The sequence below is a fragment of the Oncorhynchus mykiss genome, chromosome 14 (assembly GCF_057628025.1).
Source record: "Oncorhynchus mykiss isolate SJ-2025 chromosome 14, ASM5762802v1, whole genome shotgun sequence".
Lineage (NCBI taxonomy): Eukaryota > Metazoa > Chordata > Actinopteri > Salmoniformes > Salmonidae > Oncorhynchus > Oncorhynchus mykiss.
In genome coordinates this window covers 39,552,501-39,576,429 of record NC_143035.1, presented here as the reverse complement: position 1 = coordinate 39,576,429, position 23,929 = coordinate 39,552,501, and the positions used below count along the sequence as shown (strand labels likewise).

At 44.1% G+C, this 23,929-nt stretch overlaps 1 long non-coding RNA gene across 1 annotated transcript; it reads right to left on the bottom strand.

The window, feature by feature from the left end:
• Positions 1-11,917: 11,917 nt before the first annotated feature.
• LOC149978365 (uncharacterized) lies at positions 11,918-13,602 on the bottom strand. The gene is made up of 2 exons (XR_016486172.1): positions 13,228-13,602; positions 11,918-13,011 (listed from the first exon to the last, which is right to left on the bottom strand). It is a non-coding gene; the product is annotated as an uncharacterized LOC149978365 (long non-coding RNA).
• Positions 13,603-23,929: the final 10,327 nt, after the last annotated feature.

The window sequence follows — 23,929 nt, the reverse complement described above, 5'->3', positions numbered from 1 at the left end:
TCTAAATGTTTTATGTTTAAAGGTTTTGTGTCTAAAGGTTTTATGTCTAAAGGTTTTGATATGTCTAAAGGTTTTGTTATGTCTAAAGGTTTTATGTCTAAAGGTGTTATGTCTAAAGGTTTTATGTGTAAAGGTTTTATGTCTAAAGGTGTTATGTCTAAAGGTTTTATGTCTAAAGGTTTTATGTCTAAAGGTTTTATGTCTAAAGGTGTTATGTCTAAAGGTTTTATGTCTAAAGGTTTTGATATGTCTAAACGTGTTATGTCTAAAGGTTTTATGTCTAAAGGTTTTGATATGTCTAAAGGTTTTGTTATGTCTAAAGGTTTTGTGTCTAAATGTTTTATGTCTAAAGGTTTTATGTCTAAAGGTGTTATGTCTAAAGGTTTTATGTGTAAAGGTTTTGTAATGTCTACGTACTCGATAGTCAATCAAATTTAAGTTTATTTAAGTTCAACTTAGAAGAGCTCAGAAGCATCTGGATCCCGAGTCACTCATATCTCCCTCTAACCCGAAACAAAACATAGACAATATTTACTTTTTGCCAATGGTCATAGTAGACCTCTTCTAATTATTCTTTCCTCTCCGCCATTCAACACTGCACTGTATGGGAAACAAGAGTGAGGATGGAGTGTGGGATGGCTCAACTCTAAAAGTAGCTAGGTGCACTCCATCACAGCATGCAGGCGTTATGAAGTATGTCAGTCTGTCTGTTTGTCCACAACAACTAGGGTGAAACACATTTGGAAAGAAGAAACGAAGGAACAGCCTGCAAAACAGCAAACAGGGAAGAAGTGGTCATGCATAATGACCATCGTTCTGTGTTCCTTCGCTCTCCGAAATAGACTCGAAGAGAGAATGTCATGCATTTGGAAGAAGGGGGGGGGGGGGGGGGGGGGGGGGGGGTCAGGGCGAGTTCACATGGTCTCTGTCTGTCCGAAATGGAAGTGTTTTTAAGGGGAGAGAAAAATAAATGAGCTAACTGCTAACACGACAGTGTCCTCCGTCCAGAGTAAAAATGAGGCACATGTAGAGACAGAGAGAGAGAGTAGAGATCAGACTGAGGGTGTGTTCCAAACGCTACCCTATTGTATTTATAGGCGTGCATCCAAAATGACATCCCATCATCCTACGTAGTGTACTGCTTTTGACCAGACGTCCAATATAGGGAATATAGGGTGCCATTTTGGACTCTCAAAACACAGTGAACTTCAGTGAACCTACTGTATGTAGTATGTAGTGCACACTACTACTGTATGTAGTGCACACATGGGCTACGGTTAAAAAGCAGTGCACTACATAAGGCATTGGGTGCCATTTGGGACTCTGATCTCTCAGACCGAAGTTCAATGTGAGAACTAGGAGAGGAGTCTTTGAAGTGATGCATCGTGGGTTCTAAATCAGATTAGAAGTCAGAGAGGACTCGACACACTCGACGGAGACACCTGCCTCTCTTCCCGCCTGCTATGTATAAAACCACAGTGTTATGCATCCCAAACGGCACCCCCGTATTCCCTATATAGTGCACGACTTTTGATGGACCTGTAGGTTTCTAGTTTTTAAAAATAAAAAAAATGAGTTCACTATAGAATAGAGTGTCATTTGGGACGGGACGCAAACAGAAAACGTGGTTTAAAACCGCTGATGAGTTAGCTCTTCTATCTCCTCCAATTTGTTCATCCTTTGTGTTTCGGGGGCCGGGGAGGGTTCTCGGTGCCAGGTCCTGTAATGGTGTATTCATTGTTCTCGCCGTGAATCCTAAACCCCCCTGCCTTGTGGCACTAGAGGGGGATCTCACCAGAACACAACTTCACATGGAAAATACAATGGCGAATAGGAAGTGAATTATGGATTTGCTGCAGTGAAATTAAGATGACAGAGAAAGGGAGACGAGGAGGGGGGATAGAGGAGGAGGAGGGGGGGAGGAGGGAGTTGAAAATCCTGTCTTAAACGGCTCCAAAGAGATGTAATTTGGGAAATGGCAAAAGTCACAAAATATTCCCTTTAAGATCTTTCCCCTCCATATATCCCTCTCTCTCTCTCTCTCTCTCTCTCTCTCTCGCTTTCTCTCTCTCTCTCTCTCTCTCTCTCTCTCTCTCTCTCTCTCTCTCTCTTTCTCGCTTTCTTTCTTTCTTTCTTTCTTTCTTTCTTTCTTTCTTTCTTTCTTTCTCTCTCTCTCTCTCTCTCTCTCTCTCTCTCTCTCATTCTCATTCTCTTTCTCTTTCTCTCTCTCTCTCTCTCATTCTCTTTCTCTTTCTCTCTCTCTTTCTCTCTCTCTTTCTCTCTTCTCTCGCTTTCTCTCTCTTCTCTCTAACTTTCTCTTTATCTCTCTTCTCTCTCTCAGTGAGCACATAGCCTGTCTTCTCTTGAGAGCCATGTCTGCCTACGGCGGCCTTTCTCAATAGCAAGGCTATGCTAGTCTGCTAGTCTGTACATAGTAAAAGCTTTCCTTAATTTTGGGTCAATCACAGTGGACAGGTATTCTGCCACTGTGTACTCTCTGTTTAGGGCCAAATAGCATTCTAGTTTGCTCTGTTTTTTTATTAATTCTTTCCAATGTGTCAAGTAATTATCTTTTTGTTTTCTCATGATTTGGTTGGGTCTAATTGTGCTGTTGTCCTGGGGCTCTGTAGGGTGTGTTTGTGTTTGTGAACAGAGCCCCAGGACCAGCTTGCTTAGGGGACTCTTCTCCAGGTTCATCTCTCTGTAGGTGATGGCTTTGTTATGGAAGGTTTGGGAATCGCTTCCTTTTAGGTGGTTGTAGAATTTAAGGTCTCTTTTCTGGATTTTGGTGGTTTACGTTATACACAGAGGACATACAGTATTTGCAGAATTCTGCACGCAGAGTCTGGTCCCATTTTGTGAAGTCTTGGTTGGTGAGCGGACCCCAGACCTCACAACCATAAAGGGCAATGGGTTCTATAACTGATTCAAGTATTTTTAGCCAGATCCTAATTGGTATGTCAAATTTGATGTTCCTTTTGATGGTGTAGATGGCCCGTCTTGCCTTGTCTCTCAGCTCGTTCACAGCTTTGTGGAAGTTATCTGTAGTCCTCTCTCTCCCTCTCACCGTCTCTCCCTCCGTCCGTAATGTACTGGTAGTATGTAGTATAATGTACTGGTAGTATAAGGTACTAGTAGTATGTAGTATAATGTACTGGTAGTATGTAGTATAATGTACTGGTAGTGTAATGTACTGGTAGTGTAATGTACTGGTAGTGTAATGTACTGGTAGTATGTAGTATAATGTACTGGTAGTATAATGTACTGGTAGTGTAATGTACTGGTAGTATGTAGTATAATGTACTGGTAGTATAATGTACTGGTAGTATGTAGTATAATGTACTGGTCGTATGTAGTATAATGTACTGGTAGTATGTAGTGTAATGTACTGGTAGTATGTAGTATAATGTACTGGTAGTATAATGTACTGGTAGTATGTAGTATAATGTACTGGTAGTATGTAGTATAATGTACTGATATTATAATATACTGGTAGTGTGTTGATGTGTGTTAATGTGCAGGTGTATTTAGGTGTGCATATACTGTATACGTGTGTTTTACAGGGCATTATTCTAGACAGGATCAGAGAGAGAAAAGGTCAGGGACAAAGAGAACTCCGACACTCCTTTATTACATCTGAGTTGTTGACCAATAGCATTACCGTAAAGTTAACCACCAATCAGATATCAGACGTACATCACAGCAGAAACTCTGCTCCCCAGAGAATGGGCGTTGGAGAGCAACGCAGAGGAGGCTGAATTCCTGAGAAGACAATAAACTGTTTTGATAAAAGTCACTTCGGGGGCTTCGGGGTTTGGGACGCCCTACATTAGCAGCCCTAACAGCAGTGACCACAGTGTTTATCTGAGTCTAACATCCAGACTGGAGATACTGCATCCCCAATTGGCACCCTATTCCCTGCAAAGCGCACTACTTTTTGACCGGATCCCTATAGGCCTTGGTCAAAAGTAGTGCACTTTGAAGGGAATAGGGTACCATTTGGGATGTAAGCTGGAGAGTTGCTTTGAGGCTGGTTGAGTCCCAGGCCTTGTCTACTCCCATCTATTCAACCATTACTGACCCCCAGTGTGTGTGTGTGTGTGTGTGTGTGTGTGTGTGTGTGTGTGTGTGTGTGTGTGTGTTTGTGTGTGTGTGTGTGTGTGAGAGTGTGTGACCACCCCCCAAAAACGGACCAGAGGGACCAACAGCAATAACCCTCTTATCATTTGTAGTACTGAGTCTAGTGTCCCTCTTCTCTTCCCTGCCCCCCCGGGAGCCTGCGTCCCAAATGAACTCTACGTCCCATAAGCCTCTGGTCAAAAGTAGTGCACTATATAGGGAATAGGGGGTCATTTGAGACTCGTCATAGACTTGGCCACTTCTCTTCCTGTTCCCAGGCTGTGGTACGATTACAGAGATTCTCACAGTCCACGGAACACAGTCTCTCTGCAGATATAACTCTATAACTCTGTTCAACTACAGTCCACGGAACACAGTCTCTCTGCAGATATAACTCTATAACTCTGTTCAACTACAGTCCACGGAACACAGTCTCTCTGCAGATATAACTCTATAACTCTGTTCAACTACAGTCCACGGAACACAGTCTCTCTGCAGATATAACTCTAGAACTCTGTTCAACTACAGTCCACGGAACACAGTCTCTCTGCAGATATAACTCTGTTCAACTACAGTCCACGGAACACAGTCTCTCTGCAGATATAACTCTGTTCAACTACAGTCCACGGAACACAGTCTCTCTGCAGATATAACTCTATAACTCTGTTCAACTACAGTCCACGGAACACAGTCTCTCTGCAGATATAACTCTAGAACTCTGTTCAACTACAGTCCACGGAACACAGTCTCTCTGCAGATATAACTCTGTTCAACTACAGTCCACGGAACACAGTCTCTCTGCAGATATAACTCTAGAACTCTGTTCAACTACAGTCCACGGAACACAGTCTCTCTGCAGATATAACTCTAGAACTCTGTTCAACTACAGTCCACGGAACACAGTCTCTCTGCAGATATAACTCTAGAACTCTGTTCAACTACAGTCCATGTAACACAGTCTCTCTGCAGATATAACTCTATAACTCTGTTCAACTACAGTCCACGGAACACAGTCTCTCTGCAGATATAACTCTAGAACTCTGTTCAACTACAGTCCACGGAACACAGTCTCTCTGCAGATATAACTCTAGAACTCTGTTCAACTACAGTCCACGGAACACAGTCTCTCTGCAGATATAACTCTAGAACTCTGTTCAACTACAGTCCACGGAACACAGTCTCTCTGCAGATATAACTCTAGAACTCTGTTCAACTCCATTCCTGCTGCATCCAGCTGTTTCCATGTATCATCCCTGGGTTCGACTACTACTACTACACTGTAACACGGTCCCAGGTAGATGAAAGGGTGCTCTCTCTCATTCACAGGAGGCTGGTGTGAGGCGCTATAGGAGGGAAAGGCTCGTTGTAATGGCTGAAATGGAATAAATGGAACGGAGTCAAACGTGTGGTTTCCATACGTTAGCTGTGTCATGATACCGATCCATAGATTCCATTCCAGACATTACAACGAGCCCTTCCCTCCTAGAGCTCCTCTCACCAGCCTCCTCACACACACACACGTTGCCTGCATCTCCAGACTCAAGGTTGTCCTGCTTATTAAATACAACCAGTGATGTCATTGATCAAAAAAAACAATTCCAGTTGTATTATTATGTTAGGAGGAAAATCTATTGGCCAATGAGAGGTGAACCCACTTGGTAAACAGATCTGTCATCCATTAAAGCCTGGGAGATTATCAAGGCCAGTCCCAAGTGGCACCCTATTCCCTATATAGTGCACCACTCGTGACCAGAGCCTCATGGGCCCTGGTTAAAAGTAGGTCATTGAAAAGGGAACAGGGTGGTGTTTGACACACAGCCTCAGCACAAGCCTCAGCACAACAAATTGTGGAGATTGTTTTAAACACCTTCTCTGCTGCAGCTCAGCCCCGTGACCTTCTCCTAGAGTTGGAGGTCGATTTGAAATGTGGCAAGAGGCCAGCTGCTACCACCACTACTACCTATCCTACAGGTTCACTTTAAATAAACACCACCTCACCTCACCGACCAGCACCTCTACCTCTCCCTCCCTCTACCTCCTCTACCTCCCTCTACCTCCTCTACCTCCCTCTACCCTGTACCTCTCCCTCCTCCTCACCTTCTCCTCTCAATATAAACAGCCAGGCTGTACTGATAAACTCACACCACCTCACCGGCCTGTATCTTTCCCCTCTCCTCCTCTACCTCTCCCTCCTCCTCTCAATATAAACACCCAGGCTGTACGGATAAACTCACACCACCTCACCCCACCGACCAGCACCTCACCTCTCCTCTCCCTCCTCCTCACCACCTCCTCTCAATATAAACAGCCAGGCTGTACTGATAAACTCACATCACCTCACCCCACCGACCAGCACCTCTCCTCTCCCTCCTCCTCCTCACCTCCTCCTCTCAATATAAACAGCCAGGCTGTACTGATAAACTCACATTACCTCACCCCACCGACCAGCACCTCTCCTCTCCCTCCTCCTCTCCTCCTCTCAATATAAACACCCAGGCTGTACTGATAAACTCACATCACCTTCACTTTAAATATACAGCACCTCACTTGTCTCCCCCATTGCCACCCCCCCCATCTTTTCCACCCCTCCCCTCCTAAATGATATGATATAATATGAGGGAAAAAAGTATTTCAGTGAAGGTGGTGTGAGTTTTCCCCTCACATACAGTGAGAGAAAATAGTATTTGATCCCCTGCCGATTTTGTACGTTTGCCCACTGACAAAGACACGATCCGTCTGTAATTTTAATGGGTTTATTTGAATAGTGAGAGTCACGTTCGTCATAGCGATGAGGCGCAGCGTGATTTGAATACATCTTCTTTAATGAAGGAAGAACACTGAACGAACTATACAAAAAACAAACAAAAAAACGACCGTGAAGCTTTATAGAAAAAAAATGCAGACACAGGCAACTAAGACATAGACAATCGCCCACGAATTACCCAAGGAATATGGCTGCCTGAATATGGTTCCCAATCAGAGTGTCACGTTCTGACCTTTATTTCCTTTGTTTTGTCGTTATTTAGTATGGTCAGGGCGTGAGTTGGGGTGGGCAGTCTATGTTTGTTTTTCTATGTTTTGGGGCATTTCTATGTTTTCGGCCTAGTATGGTTCTCAATCAGAGGCAGGTGTCATTAGTTGTCTCTGATTGAGAATCATACTTAGGTAGCCTGGGTTGCACTGTTTGTTTGTGGGTGATTGTCTATGTTAGTGGCTTGTGTTTCAGCACAGGTCTCATTTTGTAGCTTCACGGTCGAATTTGGTTTATTGTTTTTGTTACTCGTTTGTATAGAGTTCAGTCTTTCTTTATTAAAGATTTACCATGGACACTTACCACGCCGCATATTGGTCCTCTGATCCTTCTCACCTCTCCTCTTCAGATGAAGAGGAGGACGACCGTGACACAGAGACAACGATAAACAGTTGCCTATGATTGGGAACCAATCTAGGCAACCATAGACATACAAAACACCTAGACTAGTGAACAACTCCATTAACATACAATAATTCTAGACAGGACAAAAACCCTAGACAGGGAAACACAACACACCACCCTCGTCACACCCTGACCTAACCAAAATACTAAAGAAAACAAAGATAACTCAGGTCGGGGCGTGACAGAAAGACAGAATAACAACAACAAAAAATCCAGAAAAAGGCATGTCTAAAATGTTATAAATTGATTTGCATTTTAATGAGGGAAATAAGTATTTGACCCCTCTGCAAAACATGACTTAGTACTTGGTGGCAAAACCCTTGTTGGCAATCACAGAGGTCAGACGTTTCTTGTAGTTGGTCACCAGGTTTGCACACGTCTCAGGAGGGATTTTGTCCCACTCCTCTTTGCAGATCTTCTCCAAGTCATTCAGGTTTTGAGGCTGATGTTTTGGCAACTCGAACCTTCAGCTCCCTCCACAGATGTTCTATGGGATTAAGGTCTGGAGACTGGCTAGGCGACTCCAGGACCTTAATGTGCTTCTTCTTGAGCCACTCCTTTGTTGCCTTGGCCGTGTGTTTTGGGTCTTTGTCATGCTGGAATACCCATCCACGACCCATTTTCAATGCCCTGGCTGAGGGAAGGAGGTTCTCACCCAAGATTTGACGGTACATGGCCCCGTCCATCGTCCCTTTGATGCGGTGAAGTTGTCCTGTCCCCTTAGCAGAAAAACACCCCCAAAGCACAATGTTTCCACCTCCATGTTTGACGGTGGGGATGGTGTTCTTGGGGTCATAGGCAGCATTCCTCCTTCTCCAAACACGGCGAGTTGAGTTGATGCCAAAGAGCTCCATTTTGGTGTCATTTGACCGCAACACTTTCACCCAGTTGTCCTCTGAATCATTCAGATGTTCATTGGCAAACTTCAGACGGGCATGTATATGTGCTTTCTTGAGCAGGGGGACCTTGCGGGCGCTGCAGGATTTCAGTCCTTCACGGCATAGTGTGTTACCAATTGATTTCTTGGTGACTATGGTGACTATGGTCCCAGCTACCTTGAGATCATTGACAAGATCCTCCTGTGTAGTTCTGGGCTGATTCCTCACCGTTCTCATGATCATTGCAACTCCACGAGGTGAGATCTTGCATGGAGCCCCAGGCCGAGGGAGATTTACAGTTATTTTGTGTTTCTTCCATTTGCGAATAATCTCACCAACTGTTGTCACCTCACCAAGCTGCTTGGCGATGGTCTCGTAGACCATTCCAGCCTTGTGTAGGTCTACAATCTTGTCCTTGACATCCTTGGAGAGCTCTTTGGTCTTGGCCATGGTGGAGAGTTTGGAATCTGATTGATTGATTGCTTCTGTGGACAGGTGTCTTTTATACAGGTAACAAACTGAGATTAGGAGCACTCCCTTTAAGAGTGTGCTCCTAATTTCAGCTCGTTACCTGTATAAAAGACACCTGGGAGCCAGAAATCTTTCTGATTGAGAGGGAGGTCAAATAATTATTTCCCTCATTAAATTGCAAATTAATTTATAACATTTTTGACATGTGTTTTCCTGGATTATGTTGTTGTTATTCTGTCTCTCACTGTTCAAATGAACCCATTAAAATTATAGACTGGTCATTTCTTAGTCAGTGGGCAAATGTACAAAATCAGCAGGGGATCAAATACTTTTTTCCCTCACTTTATATATATATATATATATAAAGATATTATACACTGTGGTTTCAGGAGGTACTCACACCCCCTTCACATTTTCAAACAGATTCAACAACAAAGACCAGGAAGGTTTTCCAATACCTCGCAAAAGATTATACATATTTTTTAAAGTAGACATTGAACATCCCTTTGAGCACGGTGAAGTTAGTAATTACACTTTGGATGGTGTATCAATACACCCAGTCACTACAAAGATACAGGCGTCCATCCTAACTCAGTTACCGGAGAGGAAGGAAACCGCTCAGGGATTTCACCAATGGTGACTTTAAAAAAGTTACAGAGTTTAATGGCTGTGATAGGAGAAAACTGAGGATGGATCAACAACATTGTAGTTACTCCACAATACTAACCTAAATGACAGAGTGAAAAGATGGAAGCCTGTACTGAATAAAAATATTCCAAAACATGCTTCCTGTTTGCAACAAGGCACTAAAGTAATACTGCAAAACAAAATCCAAAGCAATTCACTTTTTGTCCTGAATACAAAGTGTTATGTTTGGGGAAAATCCAACACAACACATTGCTGAGAGTACCACTCATATTTTCAAGCATAGTGGTGGCTGCATCATGTTATGGGTGTGCTTGTAATCGTTAAGTACTGGGGCGTTTTTCAGGACAAAACAGAAACGGATTGGAGCTAAGCACAGGCAAAATCCTAGAGGAAAACCGGTTCCATCCAGTATGCTTTCCAAAAGACACTGGGAGACAAATTCCCCTTTCAGTAGGACAATAAAGTAAGTAAGTAGGACACCCCTCTCCTCTACCTCTCCCCTCTCCTCTACCTCTCCTCTACCTCTCCCCTCTCCTCCTCTACCTCTCCCATCTCCTCCGCTACCTCTCCTCTACCTCTCCCCTCTCCTCCTCTACGTCTCCTCCTCTATCCTCTCCTCCTCTCCCCTCTCCCCTCTCCACCTCTACCTCTCCCCTCTCCTCCTCTACCTCTCCCCTCTCCTCCTCTCCCCCTCTACCTCTCCCCTCTACCTCTCCTCCTCTCCCCTCTCTCTCCCCTCTCCTCTACCTCTCCCCTCTCCTCCACCTCTCCCCTCTCCCTCTCCCCTCTCCTCCTCTCCCCTCTACCTCTCCTCCTCTCCCCTCTCCTCCTCTACCTCTCCACTACCTCTCCTCCTCTACCTCTCCCTCTCCTCTACCTCTCCCCTCTCCTCCTCTACCTCTCCCCTCTCCTCCTCTACCTCTCCCCTCTACCTCTCCCTCTCCCCTCTCCTCTACCTCTCCCCTCTCCTCCACCTCTCCCCTCTCCTCCTCTACCTCTCCCCTCTCCTCCTCTCCCCTCTACCTCTCCTCCTCTCCCCTCTCCCTCTCCACCTCTCCCCTCTCCCTCTCCCCTCTCCTCCTCTCCCCTCTCCTCCTCTACCTCTCCTCCTCTCCCCTCTCCTCCTCTACCTTTTCCTCTCCTCCTCTACCTCTCCCCTCTCCTCCTCTACCTCTCCTCCTCTCCCCCCTCCCCTCTCCTCCTCTACCTTTTCATCTCCTCCTCTACCTCTCCCCTCTCCTCCTCTACCTCTCCCCTCTCCTCCACCTCTCCCCTCCTCTACCTCTCCTCTCTCCTCCTCTACCTCTCCCCTCTCCTCCTCTACCTCTCCTCCTCTACCTTCCCCTCTACCTCTCCTCCTCTACCTCTCCTCCTCTACCTCTCCCTACTCTACCTCTCCCTCCTCCTGACTCTGAACCACTGCATCCTGTGATAGGTCAGCTACATCGTCATCAACACCTACCTCATCTGCATAACTGTCAGAGATCATTGACTAAGTCAGTCCTGTGTGGTTGCGGTTTGCTGTAGCGTTGCTACTGTATGGTTGTGTCCCAAGCAGCACCCTATTACCTACGTAGCGCACTACTTTGAACCAGAACCCTATGAGCCCTGGTTAAAATTAGAGCACTACATAGGGAATAGGGTGCCAATTGGGACCAAGATGCATCCTTTGACCTGTTTAAAGGGCCCGTGAGGACATTTCTCTCCAGATCATCCTGATGTCCTGGTTGTGTGTTGATACAGTACGCTTCACACAGGATCAATACTCTGCTGAGAACATAATGGAGTCTCTCTGAGGGTGACTGGACTGGACTGGCTGAGAAACTAACGTTTAGAGGTCCACACACACACACACACACACATACATAACACGTACGCACGCACTCACACACACTCACACACACACACACACACACACACACACACGCACACTGAAGTTTGGAGGCCCATGGGATGGATGCTGCATATACAGTATCTACTGTTTCTACAGGCATGACTCTGTCCAAACTGTTTTAATCAGAATCTAATTAGTGGCGGTTCATTGGTTGACAGTTCTATAGTTGGCAGGATTCATTCATTAATTAAGTAAAATCGTCTAAAGCATCTGCCTGATGAAAGGTTTTAGAAATGTTTAAACGAGCAAATTATTGACCCCAATCAGAACATGGCAAAGAAAGAAATATCGACAACAGCTTGTTATTGACTGTTGTCCATAGACTGCTGTTTCAGTTAGGTGACTCTTGGTTTAACTTAAAAGTCTTTCTGAAGGCTATTATCTAATATGATTACATCATCGTTACATCAACAGAATTTTGGGGGGGTTGAAGATAACTCTCTCTCAACATCATGGTCTAGTCCGCCATTAGAAGTTCATGTATTTATTTAAACTGAACAAACTGAACTGTTGTATCAAATTAATTTGTTACAAAAATAGTGCTGTTCCAGAATATCCAGACATTCTAGAAGATTCAGATATTCTATAAAGAACACCCAGACATTCTAGAACACCCAGACATTCTAGATAGAACACCCAGATATGCTAGATAGAACACCCAGACATTCTAGAAAGAACACGCAGACATTCTAGATAGAACACCCAGACATTCTACAAAGAACACCCAGACATTCTAGATAGAACAACCAGACATTCTCGATAGAACACCCAGATATTCTAGATAGAACACCCAGATATTATAGAGAGAGCATCCAGACATTCTAGAAAGAACACTCAGACATTCTAGAAGACAGACATTCTAGACAGAACACCCAGGCATTCTAGATTACCCAGACATTCTAGAACAAAGACATTTTAGATGACCCATACATTCTAGAACACCCAGACATTCTAAAAGGACCAGACATTCTAGAACATCAAGACTTTCTAGAACACCCAGACATTCTAGAACATCCAGGCATTCTACAACACCCAGACATTCTTGAACACCCAGACATTCTAGATCATCCAGACATTCTAGAACACCCAGACATTCCAGAACATTAAGACATTCTAGAACATCAAGACATTCTTGAACACCCAAACATTCTAGATCATCCCGACATTCAAAACACCCAGACATTCTACAACATCCAGACATTCTAGAACATTCAGACATTCTAAAAACAGCCAGACATTCTTGAACACCCAGATATTCTACAACATTCAGACATTCTAGAACATTCCGACATTCTAAAAACAGCCAGACATTCTTGAACAGCCTGTGATTCCAGAACATTCAGCCATTCTACAATACACAGCTATTCCAAGAAAGCAACCTGGCATCACAGTCCACTAACAAACACGAATCCATCCAGGCACTAATGAAACATGATAATACTTTGTCTTGTTGTGCTTTACTCTGTCAGAGGCAGGCGTGGAGATGGAAGCTGCCACTGTGGTTGAGAAGGCGATAGTTGCCACCTGAGTAATCGTCGTGCTCCCAGACGTTTCAGGTGAAACTTCTGCACGGCAACAGAAGAAAACATTTACACTCAATGAATAAAAGATGAGAAAAAAAGTGACGTTATGCATTCATTTAAAAAAGGAGAGGAGAAACACTACATGTTACACAATTGCTGTGAAACAGGTTTTTCATGGAATCATTTTCCTCAAAGCAGGTGTATTATGTAGTCAAATAGAGCAACACTTTGGAGGAGAAACACTCAAACACTGTGTACCTGTAACTAAATGTCCTGGAATAAAACTGTTCTCTCTCTTCGTCCTTGGTTAAACTCCATCTAGCACTCTCTCCTTCACTATCGGAGACTCGGAGAGGAGAACCTGTTGGTTGGATGGTCATCTGGATTGCACGGTCTGTTTCCTGAATCCAAGCAGGAAGAAACAACTCACTGGAACTAACAAGAGTGTTCAGCAGTGTGCCCAATCCTAAGAGAACACTTGTGCCCAAAATATCACTGGAGCAGCAAACGAAAACAGACAAACTCTAACCCTCTTCAGAGTAGCCTCCAAGAAACCACTTAACCCCATATAACCCTTTTTGTTCTGCTGTCTGTAGTGTGTAGTGTAGAACGCTGCCGAACAGCTCTCTTACTAACTTACTTAGTCCTACGGGCATGAAACGGGTCTAATAATAATGGGGTCATGCTGGTTAAACAATAACAGCCTTTTCCTGACAAAGATTACCTTAAATGGAATACGTCATAGAATCAGACTGTTGCTCCCCACATGAGTACTAGGCTCCGTCCTAAAATGGATCCCTATTTTTTCCTAGTGCACTACTTTTGTCCATAGCCCTGGTATAAAAAATAAAAAAAATACAATGGTGCACTATATAGGGTATAGGGTGCTATTTGGGATGCAGGCCCTTATTACAGTTTTTTTTTGATTGCTTACACACTAAAATTAAAAGTAGTACACTATTATCAAAACCTTAGACTCAAGAATCAAAACATCAGCCCATATCTGCACAACTATAAGCACATTGTCAACCTCACACTTGTTGCAAAACTATACACACAGTGATTTGCATAACACTAAACACACTTAACATACATTACACACAAACATCTATCATGAAGTCACGTCCTTGCAATACCAAAGCACTGACTGTCAAATTACCACACCGTCCAACCAATTGGTTCAACGCAGTCATCAGGTGTGCAAACACTCGTTTGATTAATTGTAGACACACCAATCAGGTGTATAAGCACTATAAAAAGCAGCAGGTGAGTTCATCGGTCTTCAAGCACAATGGAAAGAGTCAGAGAAAGAGTAAGACGAGGAGGAGGAGGAGGAGGAGGACGACGACGACGAGGAGGAGAACGAGGACGAGGAGGAGAACGAGGAGGAAGAGGAAGAGGAAGACAAGAAGGTGCTCATAGAGGGCCGAATCTGACAAATGAGATCCGCGCAACACTGGTTGACCACGTTTTCAACCACGGCCTGACGCTGAGGGAGCCAAATCTAAGCCGATATACAGTGGCAAGTGTGATGAGAACATTTCGACTGGAAAATAGGTATTGTTAAAATATCATCATATCAAAAACATCTGCACGGTTTCAGTAACTGCTTACGGTACTGTATTCTCTGCACTATCAGCACTTCTGTTACCTTTTCCTGTGAAATTACTGTACTATTGTACACTGTTTTTTTTTCTACATAGGATTGAGGGTCAGGGACGACAAGGGGGAAGGCCTCCTATGTTCACAGAACAGCAAGAGAGGGAGATAGTAAACATGGTTTTGGCCAACAATGCCATAACACTCAAGCAGCTCCAAGCTAACATTGTCAATAACCACGCCATTTTCAACGATATCCATCAGGTCTCAACATCAACACTGGCACACATCCTAAAAAAAAAACATATTCAAATGAAGCAAATTTATCGAGTGCCTTTCGAGCGCAATTCCGAAAGGGTGAAACGACTGCGGCATGATTGTGCAGTGGTTTGTATTCACTTTAGCAGTGTGATCTTGCATACTGTCTCACAATCTTTTACTGTACTGTAAAATGTATACTAGATCTACACTGAACTACACAATTTTGCCTGACACTGTTTTTCAGAGAGTTTTACGAATGGATGGAGAGGAGATCCAGCATGAGTTCATTTACGTAGATGAGGCTGGGTTCAACCTGACGAGTACACGAATGAGGGGAAAGAAACCTCATTGGCCACAGGGCTATAGTCAATGTCCCAGGGCAACGTGCAGCCATTACACAGAATGGGGTCCTCCACCGCCATGCCCATATGGGCCCTTACAACACAGCACTCATACTTACATTCTTGGACCAATTGCACAACAGCAGCAAATCAAATCGATCATATGCTATACATTGTTGTCTGGGACAATGTGTCTTTCCACCGCTCTGCTCTGGTTCAGAACTGGTTTCAGCAACATCCACATTTCACCCTCCTATATCTTCCACCATACTCTCCATTCCTCAACCCTATAGAATCTTTTTTTCTCGGCATGGCGGTGGAAGGTATATGATCTCCGTCTCCAGGCTGAGGTACCCCTCATCCAAGCCATGGAGGAGGCCTGTGACCAGATGGAGGGAGCAGCAATGCAAGGATGGATTCGTCATTCAAGACGTTTCTTTCCAAGGTGTCTTGCTAATGACAACATTGCCTGCGATGTTGATGAAATTCTCTGGTCAGATCCAGCTCGGCGACGAGACGATGTCTAGTTATTTTTTATTTATTTTTTTGAACTTACAATATGTAAAGTGACGTTTGGTTACAGTATTATGAATCTCCATGTCAACATTTTGGGCGTGTTGAGAAATAAATCAGTTTCTTCAGTCTACAACATTGGTCTTGTGTAGTGTTTGGTGAATTTACATTATATTTGTACTTTGTTGATAGTAGCCTACTCTAGTCATAGGGAAGTAGAAGTGCTACAAGTGTTTTAGGTTTATCACAGCAGAGTGTAACTCGTGTCAACAGAGTATAGTAATGTGAAACGTGTGTGTTTCATATGGTAACAAAGTGTGGTTTTTAAAAAGAAGTGTATAGTTTTTACAAGAGTGTTTAATTTTGCAAAGGATCTGTAGTGTTTTGCTAATTGGGTGTGTGTTGGTGGTGCTAATTGTGTGTAGTGTTTTGCTAATTGGGTGTGTGGTTGTGCTAATTGTGTGTAGTGTTTTGCTAATTGGGTGTGTGGTTGTGCTAATTGTGTGTAGTGTTTTGCTAATTGGGTGTGTGGTTGTGCTAATTGTGTGTAGTGTTTTGAAAACACGGGCCCTGTTTTGAAAATTGTGCTTAAGCAATCAAAAAAAAACTGTAAAAAGCCCATAATATCCTATTACAACACATAATCCTTAAAGGGACATTTCATGTTCATCGTCTCCAGCACCACTCCGACATCAACACGTGTGAAAATGGTGTGTTTCTATGTTTTGTAGGTAAAAACAGATAGAGGAAGAGAAGTGTTTACAATGACGTCATCGACCAATTAGTGGGCAATGCCTCCTGACAATTGGTTAAAATCGCGGCGCACACTGATGACGTCATTGGAAACACATCTTCCTCTATCCTTTTTACTACAAAACATAGGAAGCGTGACATTTTTACATATGTTGATGTTGGAGTGGTGCTTGAGATGAATATGGATATTAAACAATTATTTAATGAAATATTGAATTTGACGTTACTGCTATTAGCCCATAGAATGTAATAAATAACAGATTCGTACTTGAAAAACAGAAATACAATAAAAAGTTTGTTATAAAGGGTCTGTCCTACATCTGAGATATATAGGAAAAATAAGGAAATTCTGTATATTTTTTTGACCCATATTTAACCACTTTTTTTTTATAGGTACCAAACTACTTCCATCTATTCATTTTTCAGACTAGTCTTGTGAGGCTTGAGCATGACAACCGACTTGTCCATGAGAGTCTCACCTTTCCATAGAGGGGTCATATTAATGTGTCGGCCAAACCGTTCGGATGCTACAGACGTATTTGTGAGAAGACTCTCCCGAGGTAGATGTGTCCTGGATGTCTCCTGAGGTAGATGTATCTTGGATGTGTCCTGAGGTAGATGTCTCCTGGATGTCTCCCAAGGTAGGTGTGTCCTGGATGTCTCCTGAGGTAGATGTATCCTGAGGTAGATGTGTCCTGGATGTCTCCTGAGGTAGATGTGTCCTGAGGTAGATGTGGCCTGGATGTATCCTGAGGTAGATGTGTCCTGAGGTAGATGTGTCCTGGATGTATCCTGAGGTAGATGTATCCTGAGGTAGATGTGTCCTGGATGTATCCTGAGGTAGATGTATCTGAGATGTATCCTGAGGTAGATGTGTCCTGGATGTATCCCGAGGTAGATGTATCCCGAGGTAGATGTGTCCTAGATGTATCCCGAGGTAGATGTATCCCGAGGTAGATGTGTCCTGGATGTATCCTGAGGTAGATGTATCCTGAGGTAGATGTGTCCTGGATGTATCCTGAGGTAGATGTATCCGAAATGTATCCTGAGGTAGATGTGTCCTGGATGTATCCTGAGGTAGATGTGTCCTGGATGTCTCCCGAGGTAGATGTCTCCTGGATGTATCCTGAGGTAGATGTCTCTTGGATGTATCCTGAGTTAGATGTCTCCTGGATGTCTCCCGAGGTAGATGTATATTGGATGTATCCTGAGGTAGATGTCTCCTGGATGTATCTTGAGGTAGATGTTTCCCTTATGTCACCTGAGGTAAATGTGTCCTGGATGTATCCTGAGGTAGATGTATCCTGAGGTAGATGTGTCCTGGATGTATCCTGAGGTAGATGTTTCCTGGATGTCTCCTGAGGTAGATGTGTCCTGGATGTCTCCCGAGGTAGATGTTTCCTGGATGTATCCTGAGGTAAATGTCTCCTGGATGTATCCTGAGGTAAATGTCTCCGAGATGTCTTCTTTCAGTCCACTAGGTTAGACTCCATCAGAGATCCTCTCAGAACGTTGCAGAGAGACCATATACTGAGGTCAGCCATGCAGTGCTCACCCTCTAGGTAGGCTCTGTGATGCCTTACTGCACACACACACACACACAAACACAAACAGCTCTGTGATGTCTTACTGTGGAGGGGTTCAGTGGTTCATACTGTACAACCTGCTACTTCCCAGGGTCCAACAGGAACTGTACATTATGTTTATACACGGGTGATGTCCTGCAGTACATGTGGTTATACACAGGTGATATATTGCAGTACATGATGTTTATACACAGGTGAAATACTGCAGTACATGATGTTTATACACAGGTGATATACTGCAGTACATGATGTTTATACACAGGAGATATACTGCTGTACATGATGTTTATACACAGGTGATATACTGCTGTACATGATGTTTATACATGGGTGATATACTGCAGTACATGATGTTTATACATGGGTGATATACTGCAGTACATGATGTTTATACATGGGTGATATACTGCAGTACATGATGTTTATACATGGGTGATATACTGCAGTACATGATGTTTATACATGGGTGATATACTGCAGTACAATATGTTTATGCACAGGTGATATACTGCTGTAATATATGTTTATACATGGGTGATATACTGCAGTACATAATGTTATACATGGGTGATATACTGCAGTACATAATGGTTTACATGGGTGATATACTGCAGTAATATATGTTTATACACGGGTGATATACTGCAGTAATATATGTTTATACATGGGTGATATACTGCAGTAATATATGTTTATGCATGGGTGATATACTGCAGTACATAATGTTATACATGGGTGATATACTGCAGTAATATATGTTTATATATGGGTGATATACTGCAGTAATATATGTTTATACATGGGTGATATACTGCAGTACATAATGTTTATACATGGGTGATATACTGCAGTACATGATGTTTATACACAGGTGATATACTGCAGTACATGATGTTTATACACAGGTGATATACTGCAGTAATATATGTTTATACACGGGTGATATACTGCAGTACATGATGTTTATACACAGGTGATATACTGCAGTAATATATGTTTATACACAGGTGATATACTGCAGTAATATATGTTTATACACGGGTGATATACTGCAGTAATATATGTTTATGCATGGGTGATATACTGCAGTACATAATGTTATACATGGGTGATATACTGCAGCAATATATGTTTATATATGGGTGATATACTGCAGTAATATATGTTTATACATGGGTGATATACTGCAGTACATAATGTTTATACATGGGTGATATACTGCAGTACATGATGTTTATACACAGGTGATATACTGCAGTAATATATGTTTATACACGGGTGATATACTGCAGTACATGATGTTAGTGCTATATGTACCTATATTGTTCTTAAATGACATGTTACAACACATGATATTGTGTGACAGACGGGTTTAAGACGTTTGAGAGCAGGGATGTAAAACGTGTGTGTGTGTGTGTGTGTGTGTGCGTGCGTGCGTGCCACCCGTGAGAGGACATGACGGAAGTTTTTCCCGTACGGCGATCAATCGGACGTCAGTGTTCATCGGCATGCGGTAAATGTGTTGTGATTTTAGTAGATGCTGTGTACTGTGAGCCGTCGCTGAAACACAGGACGCGTTTGGTTGGTTCCAGTGACGCCCACAGAGAAAGACAACAAGCTCCAACAGAAGGAAGGAGACATTGTTTTCGTTAGATGGATATATCGGTGACATCGCTCCTCCGGATAGCACGAGTCCCAAATGACGTACTATTACCCTGGGTAGTGCACAAACATTTCGGATGCAAACAGAGATGGGTGACTTGGCATCGGGCAGGTGTTTATTAAGAACACATTTACCTCTGTAGATTAAAACAATAGTCAGGCTTAGTCCCAAATGTATTACTTTTGAGGCGCCCCATAGGACTCTGGTCTTGAAAAGGACAGGCTGCCATTTGGCACACGCTCCCCAGTCATCCCACAACAAGAGGCGGTGGTGAGGATGACTAGACTAATGGTAACCATGGTGACGTGAATCCACACATGTACAACTGGAAGATGGAGGAGGAGGAGGAGGAGGATGGAGGAGGAGAAGGATGGAGGAGGAGGAGGAGAGAGGAAGAGGAGGAGGAGGAGGAGGAGGATGGAGGAGGAGAAGGATGGAGGAGGAGGAGGAGAGAGGAAGAGGAGGAGGAGGAGGAGGAGGAGGATGGAGGAGGAGAAGGATGGAGGAGGAGGAGGAGAGAGGAAGAGGAGGAGGAGGAGGAGGAGGATGGAGGAGGAGGATGGAGGAGGAGAAGGATGGAGGAGGAGAAGGATGGAGGAGGAGGAGGAGAGAGGAAGAGGAGGAGGAGGAGGAGGAGGATGGAGGAGGAGAAGGATGGAGGAGGAGAAGGATGGAGGAGGAGGAGGAGAGAGGAAGAGGAGGAGGAGGAGGAGGAGGAGGAGGATGGAGGAGGAGAAGGATGGAGGAGGAGGAGGAGAGAGGAAGAGGAGGAGGAGGAGGAGGAGGATGGAGGAGGAGAAGGATGGAGGAGGAGGAGGAGAGAGGAAGAGGAGTAATCTGAAGGAAATACAATATGTGTGTCTAATGTGGTCATACGTTGGACAGGAGGTTAGGAAGTGCAGCTCAGTTTCCACCTCATTTTGTGGGCAGTGTGCACATAGCTTGTCTTCTCTTGAGAGCCAGGTCTGTCTACGGAGGCCTCTCTCAATAGCAAGGCTATGCTCACTAAGTCTGTACATAGTCAAAGCTTTCCTTAATTTTGGGTCAGTCACAGTGGTCAGGTATTCTGCCACTGTGTACTCTCTGTTTAGGGCCAAAAAGCATTCTAGTTTATTCTATTTCTTAATTATTTCCAAGTAATTACAGTGCAGTCAGAAACTATTCAGACCCATTGACTTCTTCCAAATGTTGTTAAATTACAGCCTTGTTCTAAAATTAATTAATCTACACACAATACCCCATAATGGCAAAGCAAAAACAGTTTTTTTCAAAATGTTTGCTAATTTATAAAAAGCAAACAACATTTCCATAAGTATTCAGACACCTTTACTCAGTACTTTGTTGAACCACCTTTGGCAGTGATTACAGCATTGAGTCTTCTTGGGTATGACGCTACAAGCTTGGCACACCTGTATTTGGGGACTTTCTCCCATTCTTCTCTGCAGATCCTCTCAAGCTCTGTCAGGTTGGATGGGGAGCGTCGCTGTACAGCTGTTTTCAGGTGTCTCCAGAGATGTTAGATCAAATTCATGTCCGGGCTCTGGCTGGGCCACTCATGGACATTTAGAGACTTGTCCTGAAGCCACTACTACATTGTCTTGGTTGTGTGCTTAGGGTCGTTGTCCTGTTGGAAGGTAAACCTTCGCCCCAGTCTGAGGTCCTGAGCGCTCTGGAGCAGGTTTTCATCAAGCATCACTCTGTACTTTGCTCTGCTCATGTTTGCTTCAATCCTGACTAGTCTCCCAGTCCCTGCCGCTGAAAAACATCCCCACGGCTGCCTTCATGCTTCACCGTAGGGATGGTGCCAGGTGTCCTCCAGACATGATGCTGCCACCACCGTGCTTCATCGTAGGGATGGTGCCTGGTTTCCTCCAGATATGACGGTTGGCATTCAGGCCACCGAGTTCAATCTTGGTTTGATCAGACCAGAGAATCTTGTTTATCACGGTCTGAGAGTCTTTAGGTGCCTTTTTGACAAACTCCAAGCAGGCTGTGCCTTTTACTGAGGAGTGGCTTTTGTCTGGCCACTCTACAATAAAGGCCTGATTGGTGGAGTGCTGCTGAGATGGTGGTCCTTCTGTAATGTTCTCCCATTTCTGCAGACGAACTCTAGAAATCTGTCAGTGACCACTGAGTTCTTGGTCACCTCCCTGACCAGGGCCCTTTTCCACCGTTTGGTCAGTTTTGTCCGGACAGCCAGCTCTAGGAAGAGTCTTGGTGGTTCCAAACTTCCCCCATTTCAGAATGATGGAGACCACTGTGTTCTTGGGGACCTTCAATACTGCAGAAACATTTTGGTGCCCTTCCCCAGATCTGTGCCTCAACACAATCCTGTCTCGGAGCCATACGGACAATTCCTTTGACCTCATGGCTTGGTTTTTTGCTCTGACATGCAATGTCAAATGTGGGACCGTACATAGACAGGTGTGTGCTTTTATCAATCAGGTCCTATCAATTAAATTTATCACAGGTGGACTCCAATCAAGCTGTAGAAACATGAAGGATGATCAATGGAAACAGGATGCACCTGAGCTCATAGGAAATGGTCTGAACACTGATGTAAAGGTATTTCAGATTGTTTAAATAAGTAAATAAGTAATTTGTAAATAAGATATTTCTGTTTTTTTACTATTATTTTTTGCAAACAATTATGTAAACCTGTGTTTGTTTTGTCATTATTATGGGGTGTTGTGTGTAGATTGCTGAGGATTTGTATTTATTGAATCCATATTAGAATAAGGCTGTAACGTAACAAAATGTGGAAAAAGTCAAGGGGTCTGAATACTTTCTGAAGGCACTGTATCTTTTTGTTTTGCTCGTGATTATTGTCAGTATTTCTGGGTCCATAAAAAGTGGCTAGTGATACATGTATTACATAAAGATGCAGTAGATGATATAGAGTACAGTATATACATATACGTATGAGATGAGTAATGTAGGGTATGGAAACATTATATTAAGTAGCATTGTTTAAAGTGGCTAGTGATATATTTTACATCAATTTCCATCAATTCCCATCAATTCCCATTATTAAAGTGGCTGGAGTTGAGTCAGTGTGTTGGCAGCAGCCACTCAATGTTAGTGATGGCTGTTTAACAGTCTGATGGCCTTGAGATAGAAGCTGTTTTTCAGTCTCTCGGTCCCAGCTTTGATGCACCTGTACTGACCTCGCCTTCTGGATGCTAACGGGGTGAACAGGCAGTGGCTCGGGTGGTTGATGTCCTTGATGATCTTTATGGCCTTTCTGTAACATCGGGTGGTGTAGGTGTCCTGGAGGGCAGGTAGTTTGCCCCCGGTGATGCGTTGTGCAGACCTCACTACCCTCTGGAGAGCCTTACGGTTGTAGGCGGAGCAGTTGCTGTACCAGGCAGTGATACAGCCCGACAGGATGCTCTCGATTGTGCATCTGTAGAAGTTTGTGAGTGCTTTTGGTGTCAAGCCGAATTCCTTCAGCCTCCTGAGGTTGAAGAGGCGCTGCTGTGCCTTCTTCACGACGCTGTCTGTGTGGGTGGACCAATTCAGTTTGTCTGTGATGTGTACGCCGAGGAACTTAAAACGTTCCACCCTCTCCACTACTGTCCCGTTGATGTGGATAGGGGGCTGCTCCCTCTGCTGTTTCCTGAAGTCCACAATCATCTCCTTTGTTTTGTTGACGTTGAGTGTGAGGTTATTTTCCTGACACCACACTCCGAGGGCCCTCACCTCCTCCCTGTAGGCCGTCTCGACGTTGTTGGTAATCAAGCCTACCTTCGCAAACTTGATGACTGAGTTGGAGGCGTGCATGGCCACGTAGTCGTGAACAGGGAGTACAGGAGGGGCTCAGAACGCACCCTTGTGGGGCCCCAGTGTTGAGCATCAGCGAGGTGGAGATGTTGTTACCTACCCTAACCACCTGGGGGCGGCCCATCAGGAAGTCCAGTACCCAGTTGCACAGGGCGGGGTCGAGACCCAGGGTCTCGAGCTTGATGACGAGTTTGGAGGGTACTATGGTGTTAAATGCCGAGCTGTAGTCGATGAACAGCATTCTCACATAGGTATTCCTCTTGTCCAGATGGGTTAGGGCAGTGTGCAGTGTGGTTGAGATTGCATCGTCTGTGGACCTATTTGGGCGGTAAGCAAATTGGAGTGGGTCTAGGGTTTCAGGTAGGGTGGAGGTGATATGGTCCTTGACTAGTCTCTCAAAGCACTTCATGATGACGGAAGTGAGTGCTACGGGGCAGTAGTCATTTAGCTCAGTTACCTTA